General features: G+C 45.4%; 16 non-coding genes across 16 annotated transcripts; 12 read left to right on the forward strand and 4 right to left on the reverse strand.

Moving 5' to 3' along the window:
* The first annotated feature begins 3,491 nt into the window (after nt 1–3,491).
* Nucleotides 3,492–3,565, forward strand: trnai-aau (transfer RNA isoleucine (anticodon AAU)). Its single transcript has one exon. It is a non-coding gene; the product is annotated as a tRNA-Ile (tRNA).
* Nucleotides 3,566–4,040: 475 nt separating this feature from the next.
* On the forward strand, nt 4,041–4,114 carry trnai-aau (transfer RNA isoleucine (anticodon AAU)). The gene has a single exon. It is a non-coding gene; the product is annotated as a tRNA-Ile (tRNA).
* A 1,025-nt stretch (nt 4,115–5,139) lies between these two features.
* trnai-aau (transfer RNA isoleucine (anticodon AAU)) lies at nt 5,140–5,213 on the forward strand. Its single transcript has one exon. It is a non-coding gene; the product is annotated as a tRNA-Ile (tRNA).
* Nucleotides 5,214–6,238: 1,025 nt separating this feature from the next.
* Nucleotides 6,239–6,312, forward strand: trnai-aau (transfer RNA isoleucine (anticodon AAU)). Its single transcript has one exon. It is a non-coding gene; the product is annotated as a tRNA-Ile (tRNA).
* A 1,364-nt stretch (nt 6,313–7,676) lies between these two features.
* Nucleotides 7,677–7,749, reverse strand: trnaa-agc (transfer RNA alanine (anticodon AGC)). Its single transcript has one exon. It is a non-coding gene; the product is annotated as a tRNA-Ala (tRNA).
* Nucleotides 7,750–7,885: 136 nt separating this feature from the next.
* On the forward strand, nt 7,886–7,959 carry trnai-aau (transfer RNA isoleucine (anticodon AAU)). The gene has a single exon. It is a non-coding gene; the product is annotated as a tRNA-Ile (tRNA).
* Nucleotides 7,960–9,532: 1,573 nt separating this feature from the next.
* trnai-aau (transfer RNA isoleucine (anticodon AAU)) lies at nt 9,533–9,606 on the forward strand. The gene has a single exon. It is a non-coding gene; the product is annotated as a tRNA-Ile (tRNA).
* Nucleotides 9,607–10,972: 1,366 nt separating this feature from the next.
* On the reverse strand, nt 10,973–11,045 carry trnaa-agc (transfer RNA alanine (anticodon AGC)). Its single transcript has one exon. It is a non-coding gene; the product is annotated as a tRNA-Ala (tRNA).
* A 1,234-nt stretch (nt 11,046–12,279) lies between these two features.
* On the forward strand, nt 12,280–12,353 carry trnai-aau (transfer RNA isoleucine (anticodon AAU)). Its single transcript has one exon. It is a non-coding gene; the product is annotated as a tRNA-Ile (tRNA).
* A 2,464-nt stretch (nt 12,354–14,817) lies between these two features.
* On the reverse strand, nt 14,818–14,890 carry trnaa-agc (transfer RNA alanine (anticodon AGC)). The gene has a single exon. It is a non-coding gene; the product is annotated as a tRNA-Ala (tRNA).
* A 1,234-nt stretch (nt 14,891–16,124) lies between these two features.
* Nucleotides 16,125–16,198, forward strand: trnai-aau (transfer RNA isoleucine (anticodon AAU)). Its single transcript has one exon. It is a non-coding gene; the product is annotated as a tRNA-Ile (tRNA).
* Nucleotides 16,199–18,113: 1,915 nt separating this feature from the next.
* trnaa-agc (transfer RNA alanine (anticodon AGC)) lies at nt 18,114–18,186 on the reverse strand. The gene has a single exon. It is a non-coding gene; the product is annotated as a tRNA-Ala (tRNA).
* Nucleotides 18,187–19,969: 1,783 nt separating this feature from the next.
* trnai-aau (transfer RNA isoleucine (anticodon AAU)) lies at nt 19,970–20,043 on the forward strand. The gene has a single exon. It is a non-coding gene; the product is annotated as a tRNA-Ile (tRNA).
* Nucleotides 20,044–22,165: 2,122 nt separating this feature from the next.
* On the forward strand, nt 22,166–22,239 carry trnai-aau (transfer RNA isoleucine (anticodon AAU)). Its single transcript has one exon. It is a non-coding gene; the product is annotated as a tRNA-Ile (tRNA).
* A 2,670-nt stretch (nt 22,240–24,909) lies between these two features.
* trnai-aau (transfer RNA isoleucine (anticodon AAU)) lies at nt 24,910–24,983 on the forward strand. The gene has a single exon. It is a non-coding gene; the product is annotated as a tRNA-Ile (tRNA).
* A 1,024-nt stretch (nt 24,984–26,007) lies between these two features.
* trnai-aau (transfer RNA isoleucine (anticodon AAU)) lies at nt 26,008–26,081 on the forward strand. The gene has a single exon. It is a non-coding gene; the product is annotated as a tRNA-Ile (tRNA).
* Nucleotides 26,082–26,911: the final 830 nt, after the last annotated feature.

Here is a 26,911-nt window from a genome sequence, read left to right on the forward strand (position 1 = left end):
CTCTCGCATGCTAAGTAAGCACTCTACCATTTGAGCTAATTCCCCAGCCTGTATGATTTGCCACAAGGAGCAACCAAGAGGGTCCAGTCTTGCCAGGCTATGCTGTTGGTGGACTTGCTCGTTTACGCGCCAGCACTGGCCGAGGCTCTGTGCATCCTAAAAATGTTGCTCCATTACAAGCGGCCGGTTAGCTCCGTTGGTTAGAGCATGGTGCTAATAACGCCTAGGACGTGGGTTCGATACCCGTACTGGACATGAGGTACATTTTAAGTTGTTGTTTTTCTTTACCCTCTGCATTGGCTTCAAGGAAACTTCCCACAGCTTTGTTTGTGGGCATCAATTGTGTGTGCTACGCTGCTCCTCTGATAGTAAGTCATGTCATTCGTTTTCATCTGACATTGTGACATCAGTGTTACATGAAAGTTGCTTGTCATTGTTACATGACAGTAGGTTGTAGATAGACGAAACTGCATGAAGTGTGAACTGGAGCTTTCTTGGATGCACAAAAAAAAAATGTTTTTTGGAGAATGTGGGCATCGATCCAACTACCTCTCGCGTGCTAAGCAAGCACTCTACCATTTGAGCTAATTCCCCAGCCTTTATGATTTACCACAAGGAGCAACCAAGATGGTCCAGTCTTGTCAGGCTATGCTGTTGGTGGACTTGCTCGTTTACGCGCCAGCACTGGCCGAGGCTCTGTGCATCCTAAAAATGTTGCTCCTTTACAAGCTGCCGGTTAGCTCCGTTGGTTAGAGCATGGTGCTAATAACGCCAAGGTTGTGGGGTCGATACCCGTACTGGCCATGAGGTACATTTTAAGTTGTTGTTTTTCTTTACCCTCTGCATTGGCTTCAAGGAAACTTCCCACACCTTTGTTTGTGGGCATCAATTGTGTGTGCTACGCTGCTCCTCTGATAGTAAGTCATGTCATTCGTTTTCATCTGACATTGTGACATCAGTGTTACATGAAAGTTGCTTGTCATTTTTACATGACAGTAGGTTGTCGTTAGACAAAACTGCATGAAGTGTGAACTGGAGCTTTCTTGGATCCACAAAAAATTTGTGTTTTTTGGAGAATGTGGGCATCGATCCCACTACCACTCACATGCTAAGCAAGCACTCTACCATTTGAGCTAATTCCCCAGCCTGTATGATTTGCCACAAGGAGCAACCAAGAGGGTCCAGTCTTGTCAGGCTATGCTGTTGGTGGACTTGCTCGTTTACGCGCCAGCACTGGCCGAGGCTCTGTGCATCCTAAAAATGTTGCTCCTTTACAAGCTGCCGGTTAGCTCCGTTGGTTAGAGCATGGTGCTAATAACGCCAAGGTCGTGGGGTCGATACCCGTACTGGCCATGAGGTACATTTTTAAGTTGTTGTTTTTCTTAACCCTCTGCATTGGCTTCAAGGAAACTTCCCACAGCTTTGTTTGTGGGCATCAATTGTGTGTGCTACGCTGCTCCTCTGATAGTAAGTCATGTCATTCGTTTTCATCTGACATTGTGACATCAGTGTTACATGAAAGTTGCTTGTCATTGTTACATGACAGTAGGTTGTCGTTAGACAAAACTGCATGAAGTGTGAACTGGAGCTTTCTTGGACCCACAAAAAAATTTTGTTTTTTGGAGAATGTGGGCATCGATCCCACTACCACTCGCATGCTAAGCAAGCACTATACCATTTGAGCTAATTCCCCAGCCTGTATGATTTGCCACAAGGAGCAACCAAGAGGGTCCAGTCTTGTCAGGCTATGCTGTTGGTGGACTTGCTCGTTTACGCGCCAGCACTGGCCGAGGCTCTGTGCATCCTAAAAATGTTGCTCCTTTACAAGCTGCCGGTTAGCTCCGTTGGTTAGAGCATGGTGCTAATAACGCCAAGGTCGTTGGGTCGATACCCGTACTGGCCATGAGATACATTTTATGTTGTTGTTTTTCTTTACCTTCTGCATTGGCTTCAAGGAAACTTCCCACAGCTTTGTTTGTGGGCATCAATTGTGTGTGCTACGCTGCTCCTCTGATAGTAAGTCATGTCATTCGTTTTCATCTGACATTGTGACATCAGTGTTACATGAAAGTTGCTTGTCATTGTTACATGACAGTAGGTTGTCGTTAGACAAAACTGCATGAAGTGTGAACTGGAGCTTTCTTGGATCCACAAAAAAATTGTGTTTTTTGGAGAATGTGGGCATCGATCCCACTACCACTCGCATGCTAAGCAAGCAATCTACCATTTGAGCTAATTCCCCAGCCTGTATGATTTGCCACAAGGAGCAACCAAGAGGGTCCAGTCTTGTCAGGCTATGCTGTTGGTGGACTTGCTCGTTTACGCGCCAGCACTGGCCGAGGCTCTGTGCATCCTAAAAATGTTGCTCCTTTACATTCGGCTGGTTAGCTCCGTTGGTTAGAGCATGGTGCTAATAACGCCAAGGTTGTGGGTTCGATACCCGTAATGGCCATGAGGTACATTTTAAGTTGTTGTTTTTCTTTACCCTCTGCATTGTCTTCAAGGAAACTTCCCACAGCTTTGTTTGTGGGCATCAATTGTGTGTGCATCAATTGTGTGTGCTACGCTGCTCCTCTGATAGTAAGTCATGTCATTCGTTTTCATCTGACATTGTGACATCAGTGTTACATGAAAGTTGCTTGTCATTGTTACATGACAGTAGGTTGTAGTTAGACAAAACTGCATGAAGTGTGAACTGGAGCTTTCTTGGATGCACAAAAAAAAAATGTATTTTGGAGAATGTGGGCATCGATCCCACTACCTCTCGCATGCTACGCAAGAACTCTACCATTTGAGCTAATTCCCCAGCTTTTATGATTTGCCACAAGTAGCAACCAAGATGGTCCAGTCTTGTCAGGCTATGCTGTTGGTGGACTTGCTCGTTTACGCGCCAGCACTGGCCGAGGCTCTGTGCATCCTAAAAATGTTGCTCCATTACAAGCGGCCGGTTAGCTTCGTTGGTTAGAGCATGGTGCTAATAACGCCAAGGACGTGGGTTCGATACCCGTACTGGCCATGAGGTACATTTTAAGTTGTTGTTTTTCTTTACCCTCTGCATTGGCTTCAAGGAAACTTCCCACAGCTTTGTTTGTGGGCATCAATTGTGTGTGCTACGCTGCTCCTCTGATAGTAAGTTGTGTCATTCGTTTTCATCTGACATTGTGACATCAGTGTTACATGAAAGTTGCTTGTCATTGTTACATGACAGTAGGTTGTAGATAGACGAAACTGCATGAAGTGTGAACTGGAGCTTTCTTGGATGCACAAAAAAAAAATGTTTTTTGGAGAATGTGGGCATCGATCCCACTACCTCTCGCGTGCTAAGCAAGCACTCTACCATTTGAGCTAATTCCCCAGCCTTTATGATTTACCACAAGGAGCAACCAAGAGGGTCCAGTCTTGTCAGGCTATGCTGTTGGTGGACTTGCTCGTTTACGCGCCAGCACTGGCCGAGGCTCTGTGCATCCTAAAAATGTTGCTCCTTTGCAAGTGGCCGGTTAGCTCAGTTGGTTAGAGCGTGGTGCTAATAATGCCAAGGTCGTGGGTTCGATCCCCGTACTGGCCATGAGGTACATTTTAAGTTGTTGTTTTTCTTTACCCTCGGCATTGGCTTCAAGAAAACTTCCCACACCTTTGTTTGTGGGCATCAATTGTGTGTGCTACGCTGCTCCTCTGATAGTAAGTCATGTCATTCGTTTTCATCTGACATTGTGACATCAGTGTTACATGAAAGTTGCTTGTCATTGTTACATGACAGTAGGTTGTAGTTAGACAAAACTGCATGAAGTGTGAACTGGAGCTTTCTTGGATGCACAAAAAAAAATTGTTTTTTGGAGAATGTGGGCATCGATCCCACTACCTCTCGCATGCTACGCAAGCACTCTACCATTTGAGCTAATTCCCCAGCCTTTATGATTTGCCACAAGTAGCAACCAAGATGGTCCAGTCTTGTCAGGCTATGCTGTTGGTGGACTTGCTCGTTTACGCGCCAGCACTGGCCGAGGCTCTGTGCATCCTAAAAATGTTGTTACTTTGCAAGTGGCCGGTTAGCTCAGTTGGTTAGAGCGTGGTGCTAATAACGCCAAGGTCGTGGGTTCGATCCCCGTACTGGCCATGATGTACATTTTCAGTTGTTGTTTTTCTTTATCCTCTGCATTGGCTTCAAGAAAACTTCCCACACCTTAGTTTGTGGGCATCAATTGTGTGTGCTACGCTGCTCCTCTGAAAGTAAGTCATGTCATTCGTTTTCATCTGACATTGTGACATCAGTGTTACATGAAAGTTGCTTGTCATTGTTACATGACAGTAGGTTGTCGTTAGACAAAACTGCATGAAGTGTGAACTGGAGCTTTCTTGGATCCACAAAAAAATTGTGTTTTTTTGGAGAATGTGGGCATCGATCCCACTACCTCTCGCATGCTAAGTAAGCACTCTACCATTTGAGCTAATTCCCCAGCCTGTATGATTTGCCACAAGGAGCAACCAAGAGGGTCCAGTCTTGCCAGGCTATGCTGTTGGTGGACTTGCTCGTTTACGCGCCAGCACTGGCCGAGGCTCTGTGCATCCTAAAAATGTTGCTCCATTACAAGCGGCCGGTTAGCTCCGTTGGTTAGAGCATGGTGCTAATAACGCCAAGGACGTGGGTTCGATACCCGTACTGGCCATGAGGTACATTTTAAGTTGTTGTTTTTCTTTACCCTCTGCATTGGCTTCAAGGAAACTTCCCACAGCTTTGTTTGTGGGCATCAATTGTGTGTGCTACGCTGCTCCTCTGATAGTAAGTCATGTCATTCGTTTTCATCTGACATTGTGACATCAGTGTTACATGAAAGTTGCTTGTCATTGTTACATGACAGTAGGTTGTAGATAGACGAAACTGCATGAAGTGTGAACTGGAGCTTTCTTGGATGCACAAAAAAAAAATGTTTTTTGGAGAATGTGGGCATCGATCCCACTACCTCTCGCGTGCTAAGCAAGCACTCTACCATTTGAGCTAATTCCCCAGCCTTTATGATTTACCACAAGGAGCAACCAAGAGGGTCCAGTCTTGTCAGGCTATGCTGTTGGTGGACTTGCTCGTTTACGCGCCAGCACTGGCCGAGGCTCTGTGCATCCTAAAAATGTTGCTCCTTTGCAAGTGGCCGGTTAGCTCAGTTGGTTAGAGCGTGGTGCTAATAACGCCAAGTTCGTGGGTTCGATCCCCGTACTGGCCATGATGTACATTTTCAGTTGTTGTTTTTCTTTATCCTCTGCATTGGCTTCAAGAAAACTTCCCACACCTTAGTTTGTGGGCATCAATTGTGTGTGCTACGCTGCTCCTCTGAAAGTAAGTCATGTCATTCGTTTTCATCTGACATTGTGACATCAGTGTTACATGAAAGTTGCTTGTCATTGTTACATGACAGTAGGTTGTCGTTAGACAAAACTGCATGAAGTGTGAACTGGAGCTTTCTTGGATCCACAAAAAAATTGTGTTTTTTTGGAGAATGTGGGCATCGATCCCACAACCTCTCGCATGCTAAGTAAGCACTCTACCATTTGAGCTAATTCCCCAGCCTGTATGATTTGCCACAAGGAGCAACCAAGAGGGTCCAGTCTTGCCAGGCTATGCTGTTGGTGGACTTGCTCGTTTACGCGCCAGCACTGGCCGAGGCTCTGTGCATCCTAAAAATGTTGCTCCATTACAAGCGGCCGGTTAGCTCCGTTGGTTAGAGCATGGTGCTAATAACGCCAAGGACGTGGGTTCGATACCCGTACTGGCCATGAGGTACATTTTAAGTTGTTGTTTTTCTTTACCCTCTGCATTGGCTTCAAGGAAACTTCCCACAGCTTTGTTTGTGGGCATCAATTGAGTGTGCTACGCTGCTCCTCTGATAGTAAGTCATGTCATTCGTTTTCATCTGACATTGTGACATCAGTGTTACATGAAAGTTGCTTGTCATTGTTACATGACAGTAGGTTGTAGATAGACGAAACTGCATGAAGTGTGAACTGGAGCTTTCTTGGATGCACAAAAAAAAAATGTTTTTTGGAGAATGTGGGCATCGATCCCACTACCTCTCGCGTGCTAAGCAAGCACTCTACCATTTGAGCTAATTCCCCAGCCTTTATGATTTACCACAAGGAGCAACCAAGAGGGTCCAGTCTTGTCAGGCTATGCTGTTGGTGGACTTGCTCGTTTACGCGCCAGCACTGGCCGAGGCTCTGTGCATCCTAAAAATGTTGCTCCTTTGCAAGTGGCCGGTTAGCTCAGTTGGTTAGAGCGTGGTGCTAATAACGCCAAGGTCGTGGGTTCGATCCCCGTACAGGCCATGAGGTACATTTTAAGTTGTTGTTTTTCTTTACCCTCTGCATTGGCTTCAAGAAAACTTCCCACACCTTTGTTTGTGGGCATCAATTGTGTGTGCTACGCTGCTCCTCTGAAAGTAAGTCATGTCATTCGTTTTCATCTGACATTGTGACATCAGTGTTACATGAAAGTTGCTTGTCATTGTTACATGACAGTAGGTTCTCGTTAGACAAAACTGCATGAAGTGTGAACTGGAGCTTTCTTGGATCCACAAAAAAATTGTGTTTTTTGGAGAATGTGGGCATCGATCCGACTACCACTCGCATGCTAAGCAAGCAATCTACCATTTGAGCTAATTCCCCAGCCTGTATGATTTGCCACAAGGAGCAACCAAGAGGGTCTAGTCTTGTCAGGCTATGCTGTTGGTGGACTTGCTCGTTTACGCGCCAGCACTGGCCGAGGCTCTGTGCATCCTAAAAATGTTGATCCTTTACAAGCGGCCGGTTAGCTCCGTAAGTTAGAGCATGGTGCTAATAACGCCAAGGTCGTGGGTTCGTTACCCGTACTGGCCATGAGGTACATTTTAAGTTGTTGTTTTTCTTTACCCTCTGCATTGGCTTCAAGGAAACTTCCCACAGCTTTGTTTGTGGGCATCAATTGTGTGTGCTACGCTGCTCCTCTGATAGTAAGTCATGTCATTCGTTTTCATCTGACATTGTGACATCAGTGTTACATGAAAGTTGCTTGTCATTGTTACATGACAGTAGGTTGTAGTTAGACAAAACTGCATGAAGTGTGAACTGGAGCTTTCTTGGATGCACAAAAAATAATTGTTTTTTGGAGAATGTGGGCATCGATCCCACTACCTCTCGCGTGCTAAACAAGCACTCTACCATTTGAGCTAATTCCCCAGCCTTTATGATTTGCCACAAGGAGCAACCAAGATGGTCCAGTCTTGTCAGGCTATGCTGTTGGTGGACTTGCTCGTTTACGCGCCAGCACTGGCCGAGGCTCTGTGCATCCTAAAAATGTTGCTCCTTTGCAAGCGGCCGGTTAGCTCAGTTGGTTATTGCGTGGTGCTAATAACGCGCAGGTCGTGGGTTCGATCCCCGTACTGGCCATGAGGTACATTTTAAGTTGTTGTTTTTCTTTACTTTCTGCATTGGCTTCAAGAAAACTTCCCACACCTTTGTTTGTGGGCATCAATTGTGTGTGCTACGCTGCTCCTCTGAAAGTAAGTCATGTCATTCGTTTTCATCTGACATTGTGACATCAGTGTTACATGAAAGTTGCTTGTCATTGTTACATGACAGTAGGTTGTCATTAGACAAAACTGCATGAAGTGTGAACTGGAGCTTTCTTGGATCCACAAAAAAATTGTGTTTTTTGGAGAATGTGGGGATCGATCCCACTACCACTCGCATGCTAAGCAAGCACTCTACCATTTGAGCTAATTCCCCAGCCTTTATGATTTGCCACAAAGAGCAACCAAGATGGTCCAGTCTTGTCAGGCTATGCTGTTGGTGGACTTGCTCGTTTACGCGCCAGCACTGGCCGAGGCTCTGTGCATCCTAAAAATGTTGCTCCTTTGCAAGTGGCCGGTTAGCTCAGTTGGTTAGAGCGTGGTGCTAATAACGCCAAGGTCGTGGGTTCGATCCCCGTACAGGCCATGAGGTACATTTTAAGTTGTTGTTTTTCTTTACCCTCTGCATTGGCTTCAAGAAAACTTCCCACACCTTTGTTTGTGGGCATCAATTGTGTGTGCTACGCTGCTCCTCTGAAAGTAAGTCATGTCATTCGTTTTCATCTGACATTGTGACATCAGTGTTACATGAAAGTTGCTTGTCATTGTTACATGACAGTAGGTTCTCGTTAGACAAAACTGCATGAAGTGTGAACTGGAGCTTTCTTGGATCCACAAAAAAATTGTGTTTTTTGGAGAATGTGGGCATCGATCCGACTACCACTCGCATGCTAAGCAAGCAACCTACCATTTGAGCTAATTCCCCAGCCTGTATGATTTGCCACAAGGAGCAACCAAGAGGGTCTAGTCTTGTCAGGCTATGCTGTTGGTGGACTTGCTCGTTTACGCGCCAGCACTGGCCGAGGCTCTGTGCATCCTAAAAATGTTGATCCTTTACAAGCGGCCGGTTAGCTCCGTAAGTTAGAGCATGGTGCTAATAACGCCAAGGTCGTGGGTTCGTTACCCGTACTGGCCATGAGGTACATTTTAAGTTGTTGTTTTTCTTTACCCTCTGCATTGGCTTCAAGGAAACTTCCCACAGCTTTGTTTGTGGGCATCAATTGTGTGTGCTACGCTGCTCCTCTGATAGTAAGTCATGTCATTCGTTTTCATCTGACATTGTGACATCAGTGTTACATGAAAGTTGCTTGTCATTGTTACATGACAGTAGGTTGTAGTTAGACAAAACTGCATGAAGTGTGAACTGGAGCTTTCTTGGATGCACAAAAAATAATTGTTTTTTGGAGAATGTGGGCATCGATCCCACTACCTCTCGCGTGCTAAACAAGCACTCTACCATTTGAGCTAATTCCCCAGCCTTTATGATTTGCCACAAGGAGCAACCAAGATGGTCCAGTCTTGTCAGGCTATGCTGTTGGTGGACTTGCTCGTTTACGCGCCAGCACTGGCCGAGGCTCTGTGCATCCTAAAAATGTTGCTCCTTTGCAAGCGGCCGGTTAGCTCAGTTGGTTATTGCGTGGTGCTAATAACGCCCAGGTCGTGGGTTCGATCCCCGTACTGGCCATGAGGTACATTTTAAGTTGTTGTTTTTCTTTACTTTCTGCATTGGCTTCAAGAAAACTTCCCACACCTTTGTTTGTGGGCATCAATTGTGTGTGCTACGCTGCTCCTCTGAAAGTAAGTCATGTCATTCGTTTTCATCTGACATTGTGACATCAGTGTTACATGAAAGTTGCTTGTCATTGTTACATGACAGTAGGTTGTCATTAGACAAAACTGCATGAAGTGTGAACTGGAGCTTTCTTGGATCCACAAAAAAATTGTGTTTTTTGGAGAATGTGGGGATCGATCCCACTACCACTCGCATGCTAAGCATGCACTCTACCATTTGAGCTAATTCCCCAGCCTTTATGATTTGCCACAAAGAGCAACCAAGATGGTCCAGTCTTGTCAGGCTATGCTGTTGGTGGACTTGCTCGTTTACGCGCCAGCACTGGCCGAGGCTCTGTGCATCCTAAAAATGTTGATCCTTTGCAAGCGGCCGGTTAGCTCAGTTGGTTAGAGTGTGGTGCTAATAACGCCAAGGTCGTGGGTTCGATCCCCGTACTGGCCATGAGATACATTTTAAGTCGTTGTTTTTCTTTACCCTCTGCATTGGCTTCAAGAAAACTTCCCACACCTTTGTTTGTGGGCATCAATTGTGTGTGCTACGCTGCTCCTCTGAAAGTAAGTCATGTCATTCGTTTTCATCTGACATTGTGACATCAGTGTTACATGAAAGTTGCTTGTCATTGTTACATGACAGTAGTTTGTAGTTAGACAAAACTGCATGAAGTGTGAACTGGAGCTTTCTTGGATGCACAAAAAAAAAATGTTTTTTGGAGAATGTGGGCATCGATCCCACTACCTCTCGCATGCTAAGCAAGCACTCTACCATTTGAGCTAATTCCCCAGCTTTTATGATTTGCCACAAAGAGCAACCAAGATGGTCCAGTCTTGTCAGGCTATGCTGTTGGTGGACTTGCTCGTTTACGCGCCAGCACTGGCCGAGGCTCTGTGCATCCTAAAAATGTTGATACTTTGCAAGCGGACGGTTAGCTCAGTTGGTTAGAGTGTGGTGCTAATAACGCCAAGGTCGTGGGTTCGATCCCCGTACTGGCCATGAGGTACATTTTAAATTGTTGTTTTTCTTTAAACCCTCTGCATTGGCTTCAAGGAACCTTCACACAGCTTTATTTGTGGGCATCAATTGTGTGTGCTACGCTGCTCCTCTGATAGTAAGTCATGTCATTCGTTTTCATCTGACATTGTGACATCAGTGTTACATGAAAGTTGCCTGTCATTGTTACATGACAGTAGGTTGTCGTTAGACAAAACTGCATGAAGTGTGAACTGGAGCTTTCTTGGATCCACAAAAAAATTGTGTTTTTTGGAGAATGTGGGCATCGATCCCACTACCTCTCGCATGCTAAGCAAGCACTCTACCATTTGAGCTAATTCCCGAGCCTGTATGATTTGCCACAAGGAGCAACCAAGAGGGTCCAGTCTTGTCAGGCTATGCTGTTGGTGGACTTGCTCGTTTACGCGCCAGCACTGGCCGAGGCTCTGTGCATCCTAAAAATGTTGATCCTTTACAAGCGGCCGGTAAGCTCCGTTAGTTAGAGCATGGTGCTAATAACGCCAAGGTCGTGGTTTTGATACCCGTACTGGCCATGAGGTACATTTTAAGTTGTTGTTTTTCTTTACCCTCTGCATTGGCTTCAAGGAAACTTCCCACAGCTTTGTCTGTGGGCATCAATTGTGTGTGCTACGCCGCTCCTCTGATAGTAAGTCATGTCATTCGTTTTCATCTGACATTGTGACATCAGTGTTACATGAAAGTTGCTTGTCATTGTTACATGACAGTAGGTTGTAGTTAGACAAAACTGCATGAAGTGTGAACTGGAGCTTTCTTGGATGCACAAAAAAAAAATGTTTTTTGGAGAATGTGGGAATCGATCCCACTACCTCTCGCATGCTAAGCAAGCACTCTACCATTTGAGCTAATTCCCCAGCCTTTATGATTTGCCCACAAAGAGCAACCAAGATGGTCCAGTCTTGTCAGGCTATGCTGTTGGTGGACTTGCTCGTTTACGCACCAGCACTGGCCGAGGCTCTGTGCATCCTAAAAATGTTGCTCCTTTGCAAGCGGCCGGTTAGCTCATTTGGTTAGAGTGTGGTGCTAATAACGCCAAGGTCGTGGGTTCGATCCCCGTACTGGCCATGAGGTACATTTTAAGTTGTTGTTTATCTTTACCCTCTGCATTGGCTTCAAGAAAACTTCCCACACCTTTGTTTGTGGGCATCAATTGTGTGTGCTACGCTGCTCCTCTGAAAGTAAGTCATGTCATTCGTTTTCATCTGACATTGTGACATCAGTGTTACATGAAAGTTGCGTGTCATTGTTACATGACAGTAGGTTGTCGTTAGACAAAACTGCATGAAGTGTGAACTGGAGCTTTCTTGGATCCACAAAAAAATTGTGTTTTTTGGAGAATGTGGGCATCGATCCCACTACCACTCGCATGCTAAGCAATCACTCTACCATTTGAGCTAATTCCCCAGCCTGTATGATTTGCCACAAGGAGCAACCAAGAGGGTCTAGTCTTGTCAGGCTATGCTGTTGGTGGACTTGCTCGTTTACGCGCCAGCACTGGCCGAGGCTCTGTGCATCCTAAAAATGTTGATCCTTTACAAGCGGCCGGTTAGCTCCGTTAGTTAGAGCATGGTGCTAATAACGCCAAGGTCGTGGTTTTGATACCCGTACTGGCCATGAGGTACATTTTAAGTTGTTGTTTTTCTTTACCCTCTGCATTGGCTTCAAGGAAACTTCCCACAGCTTTGTTTGTGGGCAGCAATTGTGTGTGCTACGCTGCTCCTCTGATAGTAAGTCATGTCATTCGTTTTCATCTGACATTGTGACATCAGTGTTACATGAAAGTTGCTTGTCATTGTTACATGACAGTAGGTTGTAGTTAGACAAAACTGCATGAAGTGTGAACTGGAGCTTTCTTGGATGCACAAAAAAAATTGTTTTTTGGAGAATGTGGGCATCGATCCCTCTACCTCTCGCATGCTAAGCAAGCACTGTACCATTTGGGCTAATTCCCCAGCCTTTATGATTTGCCACAAGGAGCAACCAAGATGGTCCAGTCTTGTCAGGCTATGCTGTTGGTGGACTTGCTCGTTTACGCGCCAGCACTGGCCGAGGCTCTGTGCATCCTAAAAATGTTGCTCCTTTGCAAGCGGCCGGTTAGCTCAGTTAGTTAGAGCGTGGTGCTAATAACGCCAAGGTCGTGGGTTCGATCCCCATACTGGTCATGAGATACATTTTAAGTTGTTGTTTTTCTTTACCCTCTGCATTGGCTTCAAGAAAACTTCCCACACCTTTGTTTGTGGGCATCAATTGTGTGTGCTACGCTGCTCCTCTGAAAGTAAGTCATGTCATTCGTTTTCATCTGACATTGTGACATCAGTGTTACATGAAAGTTGCTTGTCATTGTTACATGACAGTAGGTTGTCGTTAGACAAAACTGCATGAAGTGTGAACTGGAGCTTTCTTGGATCCACAAAAAAATGGTGTTTTTTGGAGAATGTGGGCATCGATCCCACTACCACTCGCATGCTAAGCAAGCACTCTACCATTTGAGCTAATTCCCCAGCCTGTATGATTTGCCACAAGGAGCAACCAAGAGGGTCCAGTCTTGTCAGGCTATGCTGTTGGTGGACTTGCTCGTTTACACGCCAGCACTGGCCGAGGCTCTGTGCATCCTAAAAATGTTGCTCCTTTACAAGCTGCCGGTTAGCTCCGTTGGTTAGAGCATGGTGCTAATAACGTCAAGGTCGTGGGTTCGATACCCGTACTGGCCATGAGATACATTTTAAGTTGTTATTTTTCTTTACCCTCTGCATTGGCTTCAAGGAAACTTCCCACAGCTTTGTTTGTGGGCATCAATTGTGTGTGCTACGCTGCTCCTCTGATAGTAAGTCATGTCATTCGTTTTCATCTGACATTGTGACATCAGTGTTACATGAAAGTTGCTTGTCATTGTTACATGACAGTAGGTTGTCGTTAGACAAAACTGCATGAAGTGTGAACTGGAGCTTTCTTGGATCCACAAAAAAATGGTGTTTTTTGGAGAATGTGGGCATCGATCCCACTACCACTCGCATGCTAAGCAAGCACTCTACCATTTGAGCTAATTCCCCAGCCTGTATGATTTGCCACAAGGAGCAACCAAGAGGGTCCAGTCTTGTCAGGCTATGCTGTTGGTGGACTTGCTCGTTTACACGCCAGCACTGGCCGAGGCTCTGTGCATCCTAAAAATGTTGCTCCTTTACAAGCTGCCGGTTAGCTCCGTTGGTTAGAGCATGGTGCTAATAACGTCAAGGTCGTGGGTTCGATACCCGTACTGGCCATGAGATACATTTTAAGTTGTTATTTTTCTTTACCCTCTGCATTGGCTTCAAGGAAACTTCCCACAGCTTTGTTTGTGGGCATCAATTGTGTGTGCTACGCTGCTCCTCTGATAGTAAGTCATGTCATTCGTTTTCATCTGACATTGTGACATCAGTGTTACATGAAAGTTGCTTGTCATTGTTACATGACAGTAGGTTGTAGTTAGACAAAACTGCATGAAGTGTGAACTGGAGCTTTCTTGGATGCACAAAAAAAAAATGTTTTTTGGAGAATGTGGGCATCGATCCCACTACCTCTCGCATGCTAAGCAAGCACTCTACCATTTGAGCTAATTCCCCAGCTTTTATGATTTGCCACAAAGAGCAACCAAGATGGTCCAGTCTTGTCAGGCTATGCTGTTGGTGGACTTGCTCGTTTATGCGCCAGCACTGGCCGAGGCTCTGTGCATCCTAAAAATGTTGATCCTTTGCAAGCGGACGGTTAGCTCAGTTGGTTAGAGTGTGGTGCTAATAACGCCAAGGTCGTGGGTTCGATCCCCGTACTGGCCATGAGGTACATTTTAAATTGTTGTTTTTCTTTAAACCCTCTGCATTGGCTTCAAGGAACCTTCACACAGCTTTATTTGTGGGCATCAATTGTGTGTGCTACGCTGCTCCTCTGATAGTAAGTCATGTCATTCGTTTTCATCTGACATTGTGACATCAGTGTTACATGAAAGTTGCCTGTCATTGTTACATGACAGTAGGTTGTCGTTAGACAAAACTGCATGAAGTGTGAACTGGAGCTTTCTTGGATCCACAAAAAAATTGTGTTTTTTGGAGAATGTGGGCATCGATCCCACTACCTCTCGTATGCTAAGCAAGGACTCTACCATTTGAGCTAATTCCCGAGCCTGTATGATTTGCCACAAGGAGCAACCAAGAGGGTCCAGTCTTGTCAGGCTATGCTGTTGGTGGACTTGCTCGTTTACGCGCCAGCACTGGCCGAGGCTCTGTGCATCCTAAAAATGTTGATCCTTTACAAGCGGCCGGTTAGCTCCGTTAGTTAGAGCATGGTGCTAATAACGCCAAGGTCGTGGTTTTGATACCCGTACTGGCCATGAGGTACATTTTAAGTTGTTGTTTTTCTTTACCCTCTGCATTGGCTTCAAGGAAACTTCCCACAGCTTTGTTTGTGGGCATCAATTGTGTGTGCTACGCCGCTCCTCTGATAGTAAGTCATGTCATTCGTTTTCATCTGACATTGTGACATCAGTGTTACATGAAAGTTGCTTGTCATTGTTACATGACAGTAGGTTGTAGTTAGACAAAACTGCATGAAGTGTGAACTGGAGCTTTCTTGGATGCACAAAAAAAAAATGTTTTTTGGAGAATGTGGGAATCGATCCCACTACCTCTCGCATGCTAAGCAAGCACTCTACCATTTGAGCTAATTCCCCAGCCTTTATGATTTGCCCACAAAGAGCAACCAAGATGGTCCAGTCTTGTCAGGCTATGCTGTTGGTGGACTTGCTCGTTTACGCGCCAGCACTGGCCGAGGCTCTGTGCATCCTAAAAATGTTGCTCCTTTGCAAGCGGCCGGTTTGCTCATTTGGTTAGAGTGTGGTGCTAATAACGCCAAGGTCGTGGGTTCGATCCCCGTACTGGCCATGAGGTACATTTTAAGTTGTTGTTTATCTTTACCCTCTGCATTGGCTTCAAGAAAACTTCCCACACCTTTGTTTGTGGGCATCAATTGTGTGTGCTACGCTGCTCCTCTGAAAGTAAGTCATGTCATTCGTTTTCATCTGACATTGTGACATCAGTGTTACATGAAAGTTGCGTGTCATTGTTACATGACAGTAGGTTGTCGTTAGACAAAACTGCATGAAGTGTGAACTGGAGCTTTCTTGGATCCACAAAAAAATTGTGTTTTTTGGAGAATGTGGGCATCGATCCCACTACCACTCGCATGCTAAGCAATCACTCTACCATTTGAGCTAATTCCCCAGCCTGTATGATTTGCCACAAGGAGCAACCAAGAGGGTCTAGTCTTGTCAGGCTATGCTGTTGGTGGACTTGCTCGTTTACGCGCCAGCACTGGCCGAGGCTCTGTGCATCCTAAAAATGTTGATCCTTTACAAGCGGCCGGTTAGCTCCGTTAGTTAGAGCATGGTGCTAATAACGCCAAGGTCGTGGTTTTGATACCCGTACTGGCCATGAGGTACATTTTAAGTTGTTGTTTTTCTTTACCCTCTGCATTGGCTTCAAGGAAACTTCCCACAGCTTTGTTTGTGGGCATCAATTGTGTGTGCTACGCTGCTCCTCTGATAGTAAGTCATGTCATTCGTTTTCATCTGACATTGTGACATCAGTGTTACATGAAAGTTGCTTGTCATTGTTACATGACAGTAGGTTGTAGTTAGACAAAACTGCATGAAGTGTGAACTGGAGCTTTCTTGGATGCACAAAAAAAATTGTTTTTTGGAGAATGTGGGCATCGATCCCTCTACCTCTCGCATGCTAAGCAAGCACTGTACCATTTGGGCTAATTCCCCAGCCTTTATGATTTGCCACAAGGAGCAACCAAGATGGTCCAGTCTTGTCAGGCTATGCTGTTGGTGGACTTGCTCGTTTACGCGCCAGCACTGGCCGAGGCTCTGTGCATCCTAAAAATGTTGCTCCTTTGCAAGCGGCCGGTTAGCTCAGTTAGTTAGAGCGTGGTGCTAATAACGCCAAGGTCGTGGGTTCGATCCCCATACTGGTCATGAGATACATTTTAAGTTGTTGTTTTTCTTTACCCTCTGCATTGGCTTCAAGAAAACTTCCCACACCTTTGTTTGTGGGCATCAATTGTGTGTGCTACGCTGCTCCTCTGAAAGTAAGTCATGTCATTCGTTTTCATCTGACATTGTGACATCAGTGTTACATGAAAGTTGCTTGTCATTGTTACATGACAGTAGGTTGTCGTTAGACAAAACTGCATGAAGTGTGAACTGGAGCTTTCTTGGATCCACAAAAAAATGGTGTTTTTTGGAGAATGTGGGCATCGATCCCACTACCACTCGCATGCTAAGCAAGCACTCTACCATTTGAGCTAATTCCCCAGCCTGTATGATTTGCCACAAGGAGCAACCAAGAGGGTCCAGTCTTGTCAGGCTATGCTGTTGGTGGACTTGCTCGTTTACACGCCAGCACTGTCCGAGGCTCTGTGCATCCTAAAAATGTTGCTCCTTTACAAGCTGCCGGTTAGCTCCGTTGGTTAGAGCATGGTGCTAATAACGTCAAGGTCGTGGGTTCGATACCCGTACTGGCCATGAGATACATTTTAAGTTGTTATTTTTCTTTACCCTCTGCATTGGCTTCAAGGAAACTTCCCACAGCTTTGTTTGTGGGCTTCAATTGTGTGTGCTACGCTGCTCCTCTGATAGTAAGTCATGTCATTCGTTTTCATCTGACATTGTGACATCAGTGTTACATGAAAGTTGCTTGTCATTGTTACATGACAGTAGGTTGTAGTTAGACAAAACTGCATGAAGTGTGAACTGGAGCTTTCTTGGATGCACAAAAAAAAAATGTTTTTTGGAGAATGTGGGCATCGATCCCACTACCTCTCGCATGCTAAGGAAGCACTCTACCATTTGAGCTAATTCCCCAGCCTTTATGATTTGCCACAAAGAGCAACCAAGATGGTCCAGTCTTGTCAGGCTATGCTGTTGGTGGACTTGCTCGTTTACGCGCCAGCACTGGCCGAGGCTCTGTGCATCCTAAAAATGTTGATCCTTTGCAAGCGGACGGTTAGCTCAGTTGGTTAGAGTGTGGTGCTAATAACGCCAAGGTCGTGGGTTCGATCCCCGTACTGGCCATGAGGTACATTTTAAATTGTTGTTTTTCTTTAAACCCTCTGCATTGGCTTCAAGGAACCTTCACACAGCTTTATTTGTGGGCATCAATTGTGTGTGCTACGCTGCTCCTCTGATAGTAAGTCATGTCATTCGTTTTCATCTGACATTGTGACATCAGTGTTACATGAAAGTTGCCTGTCATTGTTACATGACAGTAGGTTGTCGTTAGACAAAACTGCATGAAGTGTGAACTGGAGCTTTCTTGGATCCACAAAAAAATTGTGTTTTTTGGAGAATGTGGGCATCGATCCCACTACCTCTCGCATGCTAAGCAAGCACTCTACCATTTGAGCTAATTCCCGAGCCTGTATGATTTGCCTCAAGGAGCAACCAAGAGGGTCCAGTCTTGTCAGGCTATGCTGTTGGTGGACTTGCTCGTTTACGCGCCAGCACTGGCCGAGGCTCTGTGCATCCTAAAAATGTTGCTTCTTTACAAGCGGCCGGTTAGCTCCGTTGGTTAGAGCATGGTGCTAATAACGCCAAGGTCGTGGGTTCGATACCCGTACTGGCCATGAGGTACATTTTACGTTGTTGTTTTTCTTTACCCTCTGCATTGGCTTCAAGGAAACTTCCCACAGCTTTGTTTGTGGGCATCAATTGTGTGTGCTACGCCGCTCCTCTGATAGTAAGTCATGTCATTCGTTTTCATCTGACATTGTGACATCAGTGTTACATGAAAGTTGCTTGTCATTGTTACATGACAGTAGGTTGTAGTTAGACAAAACTGCATGAAGTGTGAACTGGAGCTTTCTTGGATGCACAAAAAAAAAATGTTTTTTGGAGAATGTGGGAATCGATCCCACTACCTCTCGCATGCTAAGCAAGCACTCTACCATTTGAGCTAATTCCCCAGCCTTTATGACTTGCCACAAAGAGCAACCAAGATGGTCCAGTCTTGTCAGGCTATGCTGTTGGTGGACTTGCTCGTTTACGCGCCAGCACTGGCCGAGGCTCTGTGCATCCTAAAAATGTTGCTCCTTTGCAAGCGGCCGGTTAGCTCATTTGGTTAGAGTGTGGTGCTAATAACGCCAAGGTCGTGGGTTCGATCCCTGTACTGGCCATGAGGTACATTTTAAGTTGTTGTTTATCTTTACCCTCTGCATTGGCTTCAAGAAAACTTCCCACACCTTTGTTTGTGGGCATCAATTGTGTGTGCTACGCTGCTCCTCTGAAAGTAAGTCATGTCATTCGTTTTCATCTGACATTGTGACATCAGTGTTACATGAAAGTTGCTTGTCATTGTTACATGACAGTAGGTTGTCGTTAGACAAAACTGCATGAAGTGTGAACTGGAGCTTTCTTGGATCCACAAAAAAATTGTGTTTTTTGGAGAATGTGGGCATCGATCCCACTACCACTCGCATGCTAAGCAATCACTCTACCATTTGAGCTAATTCCCCAGCCTGTATGATTTGCCACAAGGAGCAACCAAGATGGTCCAGTCTTGTCAGGCTATGCTGTTGGTGGACTTGCTCGTTTACGCGCCAGCACTGGCCGAGGCTCTGTGCATCCTAAAAATGTTACTCCTTTGCAAGCGGACTGTTAGCTCCGTTAGTTAGAGCATGGTGCTAATAACGCCAAGGTCGTGGTTTTGATACCCGTACTGGCCTTGAGGTACATTTTAAGTTGTTGTTTTTCTTTACCCTCTGCATTGGCTTCAAGGAAACTTCCCACAGCTTTGTTTGTGGGCATCAATTGTGTGTGCTACGCTGCTCCTCTGAAAGTAAGTCATGTCATTTTTTTTCATCTGACATTGTGACATCAGTGTTACATGAAAGTTGCCTGTCATTGTTACATGACAGTAGGTTGTCGTTAGACAAAACTGCATGAAGTGTGAACTGGAGCTTTCTTGGATCCACAAAAAAATTGTGTTTTTTGGAGAATGTGGGCATCAATCCCACTACCTCTCACATGCTAAGCAAGCACTCTACCATTTGAGCTAATTCCCGAGCCTTTATAATTTGCCACAAGGAGCAACCAAGAGGGTCCAGTCTTGTCAGGCTATGCTGTTGGTGGACTTGCTCGTTTACGCGCCAGCACTGGCCGAGGCTCTGTGCATCCTAAAAATGTTGATCCTTTACAAGCGGACAGTTAGCTCAGTTGGTTAGAGCATTGTGCTAATAATGCCAAGGTTGTGGGTTCGATCCCCGTACTGGCCATGAGGTACATTATAAGTTGTTGTTTTTCTTTACCCTCTGCATTGGCTTCAAGGAAACTTCCCACAGCTTTGTTTGTGGGCATCAATTGTGTGTCCTACGCTGCTCCTCTGATAGTAAGTCATGTCATTCGTTTTCATCTGACATTGTGACATCAGTGTTACATGAAAGTTGCTTGTCATTGTTACATGACAGTAGGTTGTCGTTAGACAAAACTGCATGAAGTGTGAACTGGAGCTTTCTTGGATCCACAAAGAAATTGTGTTTTTTGGAGAATGTGGGCATCAATCCCACTACCTCTCGCATGCTAAGCAAGCACTCTACCATTTGAGCTAATTCCCCAGCCTTTATGATTTGCCACAAGGAGCAACCAAGATGGTCCAGTCTTGTCAGGCTATGCTGTTGGTGGACTTGCTCGTTTATGCGCCAGCACTGGCCGAGGCTCTGTGCATCCTAAAAATGTTGCTCCTTTGCAAGCGGCCGGTTAGCTCAGTTGGTTAGAGCGTGGTGCTAATAACGCCAAGGTTGTGGGTTCGATCCCCGTACTGGCCATGATGTACATTTTAAGCTGTTGTTTTTCTTTACCCTCTGCATTGGCTTCAAGGAAACTTCCCACAGCTTTGTTTGTGGGCATCAATTGTGTGTGCTACGCTGCTCCTCTGATAGTAAGTCATGTCATTCGTTTTCATCTGACATTGTGACATCAGTGTTACATGAAAGTTGCCTGTCATTGTTACATGACAGTAGGTTGTAGTTAGACAAAACTGCATGAAGTGTGAACTGGAGCTTTCTTGGATGCACAAAAAATAAATGATTTTTGGAGAATGTGGGCATCGATCCCACTACCTCTCGCATGCTAAACAAGCACTCTGCCATTTGAGCTAATTCCCCAGCCTTTATGATTTGCCACAAGGAGCAACCAAGATGGTCCAGTCATGTCAGGCTATGCTGTTGGTGGACTTGCTCGTTTACGCGCCAGCACTGGCCGAGGCTCTGTGCATCCTAAAAATGTTTCTCCTTCGCAAGCGGACGGTTAGCTCAGTTGGTTAGAGCGTGGCGCTAATAACGCCAAGGTCGTGGGTTCGATCCCAGTACTGGCCATGAGGTACATTTTAAGTTGTTGTTTTTCTTTACCCTCTGCATTGGCTTCAAGGAAACTTCCCACAGCTTTGTTTGTGGGCATCAATTGTGTGTGCTACGCTGCTCCTCTGATAGTAAGTCATGTCATTCGTTTTCATCTGACATTGTGACATCAGTGTTACATGAAAGTTGCCTGTCATTGTTACATGACAGTAGGTTGTCGTTAGACAAAACTGCATGAAGTGTGAACTGGAGCTTTCTTGGATCCACAAAAAAATTGTGTTTTTTGGAGAATGTGGGCATCAATCCCACTACCTCTCGCATGCTAAGCAAGCACTCTACCATTTGAGCAAATTCCCGAGCCTTTATGATTTGCCACAAGGAGCAACCAAGATGGTCCAGTCTTGTCAGGCTATGCTGTTGGTGGACTTGCTCGTTTACGCGCCAGCACTGGCCGAGGCTCTGTGCATCCTAAAAATGTTACTCCTTTTCCAGCGGCAGTTTAGCTCAGTTGGTTAGAGCGTGGTGCTAATAACGCCAACGTCGTGGGTTCGATCCCCGTACTGGCCATGAGGTACATTTTAAGTTGTTGTTTTTCTTTACCTTCTGCATTGGCTTCAAGGAAACTTCCCACAGCTTTGTTTGTGGGCATCAATTGTGTGTGCTGCGCTGCTCCTCTGATAGTAAGTCAGGTCATTCGTTTTCATCTGACATTGTGACATCAGTGTTACATGAAAGTTGCTTGTCATTGTTACATCACAGTAGGTTGTAGTTAGACAAAACTGCATGAAGTGTGAACTGGAGCTTTCTTGGATCCACAAAAAAATTGTATTTTTTGGAGAATGTGGGCATCGATCCCACTACCTCTCGCATGCTAAGCAAGCACTCTACCATTTGAGCTAATTCCCCAGGCTGTATGATTTGCCACAAGGAGCAACCAAGAGGGTCCAGTCTTGTCAGGCTATGCTGTTGGTGGATTTGCTCGTTTACGCGCCAGCACTGGCCGAGGCTCTGTGCATCCTAAAAATTTTGATCCTTTACAAGCGGACGGTTAGCTCAGTTGGTTAGAGCATGGTGCTAATAACGCCAAGGTTGTGGGTTCGATCCCCGTACTGGCCATGAGGTACATTTTAAGTTGTTGTTTTTCTTTACCCTCTGCATTGGCTTCAAGGAAACTTCCCACAGCTTTGTTTGTGGGCATCAATTGTGTGTCCTACGCTGCTCCTCTGATAGTAAGTCATGTCATTCGTTTTCATCTGACATTGTGACATCAGTGTTACATGAAAGTTGCTTGTCATTGTTACATGACAGTAGGTTGTAGTTCGACAAAACTGCATGAAGTGTGAACTGGAGCTTTCTTGGATGCACAAAAAAAAAATGTTTTTTGGAGAATGTGGGCATCGATCCGACTACCTCTCGCATGTTAAGAAAGCACTCTACCATTTGACCTAATTTCCCAGCCTTTATGATTTGCCACAAGGAGCAACCAAGATAGTCCAGTCTTGTCAGGCTATGCTGTTGGTGGACTTGCTCGTTTACGCGCCAGCACTGGCCGAGGCTCTGTGCATCCTAAAAATGTTGCTCCTTTGCAAGTGGCCGGTTAGCTCAGTTGGTTAGAGCGTGGTGCTAATAACGCCAAGGTCGTGGGTTCAATCCCCGTACTGGCCATGAGGTACATTTTAAGTTGTTGTTTTTCTTTACCCTCTGCATTGGCTTCAAGAAACTTCCCACAGCTTTGTTTGTGGGCATCAATTGTGTGTGCTACGCTGCTCCTCTGAAAGTAAGTCATGTCATTCGTTTTCATCTGACATTGTGACATCAGTGTTACATGAAAGTTGCTTGTCATTGTTACATGACAGTAGGTTGTCGTTAGACAAAACTGCATGAAGTGTGAACTGGAGCTTTCTTGGATCCACAAAAAAATTGTGTTTTTTGGAGAATGTGGGCATCAATCCCACTACCTCTCGCATGCTAAGCAAGCACTCTACCATTTGAGCTAATTCCCCAGCCTTTATGATTTGCCACAAGGAGCAACCAAGATGGTCCAGTCTTGTCAGGCTATGCTGTTGGTGGACTTGCTCGTTTACGCGCCAGCACTGGCCGAGGCTCTGTGCATCCTAAAAATGTTGCTCCTTTGCAAGCGGCCGGTTAGCTCAGTTGGTTACAGCGTGGTTCTAATAACGCCAAGGTCGTGGGTTCGATCCCCGTACTGGCAATGAGGTACATTATAAGCTGTAGTTTTTCTTTACCCTCTGCATTGGCTTCAAGGAAACTTCCCACAGCTTTGTTTGTGGGCATCAATTGTGTGTGCTACGCTGCTCCTCTGATAGTAAGTCATGTCATTCGTTTTCATCTGACATTGTGACATCAGTGTTACATGAAAGTTGCTTGTCATTGTTACATGACAGTAGGTTGTAGTTAGACAAAACTGCATGAAGTGTGAACTGGAGCTTTCTTGGATGCACAAAAAAAAAATGTTTTTTGGAGAATGTGGGCACCGATCCCACTACCTCTCGCATGCTAAGCAAGCACTCTGCCATTAGAGATAATTCCCCAGCCTTTATGATTTGCCACAAGGAGCAACCAAGATGGTCCAGTCATGTCAGGCTATGCTGTTGGTGGACTTGCTCGTTTACGCGCCAGCACTGGCCGAGGCTCTGTGCATCCTAAAAATGTTTCTCCTTTGCAAGCGGCCGGTTAGCTCAGTTGGTTAGAGCGTGGTGCTAATAACGCCAAGGTCGTGGGTTCGATCCCAGTACTGTCCATGAGGTACATTTTAAGTTGTTGTTTTTCTTTACCCTCTGCATTGGCTTCAAGAAAACTTTCCACAGCTTTGTTTGTGGGCATCAATTGTGTGTGCTACGCTGCTCCTCTGAAAGTATGTCATGTCATTCGTTTTCATCTGGCATTGTGACATCAGTGTTACATGAAAGTTGCCTGTCATTGTTACATGACAGTAGGTTGTCGTTAGACAAAACTGCATGAAGTGTGAACTGGAGCTTTCTTGGATCCACAAAAAAATTGTGTTTTTTGGAGAATGTGGGCATCAATCCCACTACCTCTCGCATGCTAAGCAAGCACTCTACCATCTGAGCTAATTCCCCAGCCTGTATGATTTGCCACAAGGAGCAACAAAGATGGTCCAGTCTTGTCAGGCTATGCTGTTGGTGGACTTGCTCGTTTACGCGCCAGCACTGGCCGAGGCTCTGTGCATCCTAAAAATGTTGCTCCTTTGCAAGCGGCCGGTTAGCTCAGTTGGTTAGAGCGTGGTGCTAATAAAGCCAAGGTCGTGGGTTCGATCCCCGTACTGGCCATGAGGTACATTTTAAGCTGTTGTTTTTCTTTACCCTCTTCATTGGCTTCAAGGAAACTTCCCACAGCTTTGTTTGTGGGCATCAATTGTGTGTGCTACGCTGCTCCTCTGATAGTAAGTCATGTCATTCATTTTCATCTGACATTGTGACATCAGTGTTACATGAAAGTTGCTTGTCATTGTTACATGACAGTAGGTTGTAGTTAGACAAAACTGCATGAAGTGTGAACTGGAGCTTTCTTGGATGCACAAAAAAAAATTGTTTTTTGGAGAATGTGGGCATGGATCCCACTACCTCTCGCATGCTAAGCAAGCACTCTGCCATTAGAGCTAATTCCCCAGCCTTTATGATTTGCCACAAGGAGCAACCAAGATGGTCCAGTCATGTCAGGCTATGCTGTTGGTGGACTTGCTCGTTTACGCGCCAGCACTGGCCGAGGCTCTGTGCATCCTAAAAATGTTTCTCCTTTGCAAGCGGCCGGTTAGCTCAGTTGGTTAGAGCGTAGCGCTAATAACGCCAAGGTCGTGGGTTCGATCCCAGTACTGGCCATGAGGTACATTTTAAGTTGTTGTTTTTCTTTACCCTCTGCATTGGCTTCAAGAAAACTTTCCACAGCTTTGTTTGTGGGCATCAATTGTGTGTGCTACGCTGCTCCTCTGAAAGTATGTCATGTCATTCGTTTTCATCTGGCATTGTGACATCAGTGTTACATGAAAGTTGCCTGTCATTGTTACATGACAGTAGGTTGTCGTTAGACAAAACTGCATGAAGTGTGAACTGGAGCTTTCTTGGATCCACAAAAAAATTGTGTTTTTTGGAGAATGTGGGCATCAATCCCACTACCTCTCGCATGCTAAGCAAGCACTCTACCATCTGAGCTAATTCCCCAGCCTGTATGATTTGCCACAAGGAGCAACAAAGATGGTCCAGTCTTGTCAGGCTATGCTGTTGGTGGACTTGCTCGTTTACGCGCCAGCACTGGCCGAGGCTCTGTGCATCCTAAAAATGTTGCTTCTTTGCAAGCGGCCGGTTAGCTCAGTTGGTTAGAGCGTGGTGCTAATAACGCCAAGGTCGTGGGTTCAATCCCCATACTGGCCATGCGGTACATTTTAAGTTGTTGTTTTTCTTTACCCTCTGCATTGGCTTCAAGGAAACTTCCCACAGCTTTGTTTGTGGGCATCAATTGTGTGTGCTACGCTGCTCCTCTGATAGTAAGTCATGTCATTCGTTTTCATCTGACATTGTGACATCAGCGTTACATGAAAGTTGCTTGTCATTGTTACATGACAGTAGGTTGTAGTTAGACAAAACTGCATGAAGTGTGAACTGGAGCTTTCTTGGATGCACAAAAAAAAAATGTTTTTTGGAGAATGTGGGCATCGATCCCACTACCTCTCGCATGCTAAGCAAGCACTCTGCCATTAGAGCTAATTCCCCAGCCTTTATGATTTGCCACAAGGAGCAACCAAGATGGTCCAGTCATGTCAGGCTATGCTGTTGGTGGACTTGCTCGTTTACGCGCCAGCACTGGCCGAGGCTCTGTGCATCCTAAAAATGTTTCTCCTTTGCAAGCGGCCGGTTAGCTCAGTTGGTTAGAGCGTGGCGCTAATAACGCCAAGGTCGTGGGTTCGATCCCAGTACTGGCCATGAGGTACATCTTAAGTTGTTGTTTTTCTTTACCCTCTGCATTGGCTTCAAGAAAACTTTCCACAGCTTTGTTTGTGGGCATCAATTGTGTGTGCTACGCTGCTCCTCTGAAAGTAAGTCATGTCATTCGTTTTCATCTGGCATTGTGACATCAGTGTTACATGAAAGTTGCCTGTCATTGTTACATGACAGTAGGTTGTCGTTAGACAAAACTGCATGAAGTGTGAACTGGAGCTTTCTTGGATCCACAAAAAAATTGTGTTTTTTGGAGAATGTGGGCATCAATCCCACTACCTCTCGCATGCTAAGCAAGCACTCTACCATCTGAGCTGATTCCCCAGCCTGTATGATTTGCCACAAGGAGCAACAAAGATGGTCCAGTCTTGTCAGGCTATGCTGTTGGTGGACTTGCTCGTTTACGCGCCAGCACTGGCCGAGGCTCTCTGCATCCTAAAAATGTTGTTCCATTACAAGCGGCCGGTTAGCTCAGTTGGTTAGAGCATGGTGCTAATAACGCCAAGGTCGTGGGTTCGATCCCCGTACTGGCCATGAGGTACAATTTAAGTTGTTGTTTTTCTTTACCCTCTGCATTGGCTTCAAGGAAACTTCCCACAGCTTTGTTTGTGGGCATCAATTGTGTGTGCTACGCTGCTCCTCTGATAGTAAGTCATGTCATTCGTTTTCATCTGACATTGTGACATCAGTGTTACATGAAAGTTGCTTGTCATTGTTACATGGCAGTAGGTTGTAGTTAGACAAAACTGCATGAAGTGTGAACTGGAGCTTTCTTGGATGCACAAAAAAAAAATCTTTTTTGGAGAATGTGGGCATCGATCCCACTACCTCTCGCATGCTAAGCAAGCACTCTACCATTTGAGCTAATTCCCCAGCGTTTATGATTTGCCACAAGGAGCAACCAAGATGGTCCAGTCTTGTCAGGCTATGCTGTTGGTGGACTTGCTCGTTTACGCGCCAGCACTGGCCGAGGCTCTGTGCATCCTAAAAATGTTGCTCCTTTGCAAGCGTCCGGTTAGCTCATTTGGTTAGAGCGTGGTGCTAATAAAGCCAAGGTCGTGGGTTCAATCCCCGTACTGGCCATGAGGTACATTTTAAGTTGTTTTTTTTTCTTTACCCTCTGCATTGGCTTCAAGAAAACTTCCCACAGCTTTGTTTGTGGGCATCAATTGTGTGTGCTACGCTGCTCCTCTGAAAGTAAGTCATGTCATTCGTTTTCATCTGACATTGTGACATCAGTGTTACATGAAAGTTGCTTGTCATTGTTACATGACAGTAGGTTGTAGTTAGACAAAACTGCATGAAGTGTGAACTGGAGCTTTCTTGGATGCACAAAAAAAAAAAATGTTTTTTGGAGAATGTGG

Source organism: Salvelinus fontinalis, unplaced genomic scaffold, assembly GCF_029448725.1.
Source record: "Salvelinus fontinalis isolate EN_2023a unplaced genomic scaffold, ASM2944872v1 scaffold_0099, whole genome shotgun sequence".
In the NCBI taxonomy this organism is placed as follows: Eukaryota; Metazoa; Chordata; class Actinopteri; order Salmoniformes; family Salmonidae; genus Salvelinus; species Salvelinus fontinalis.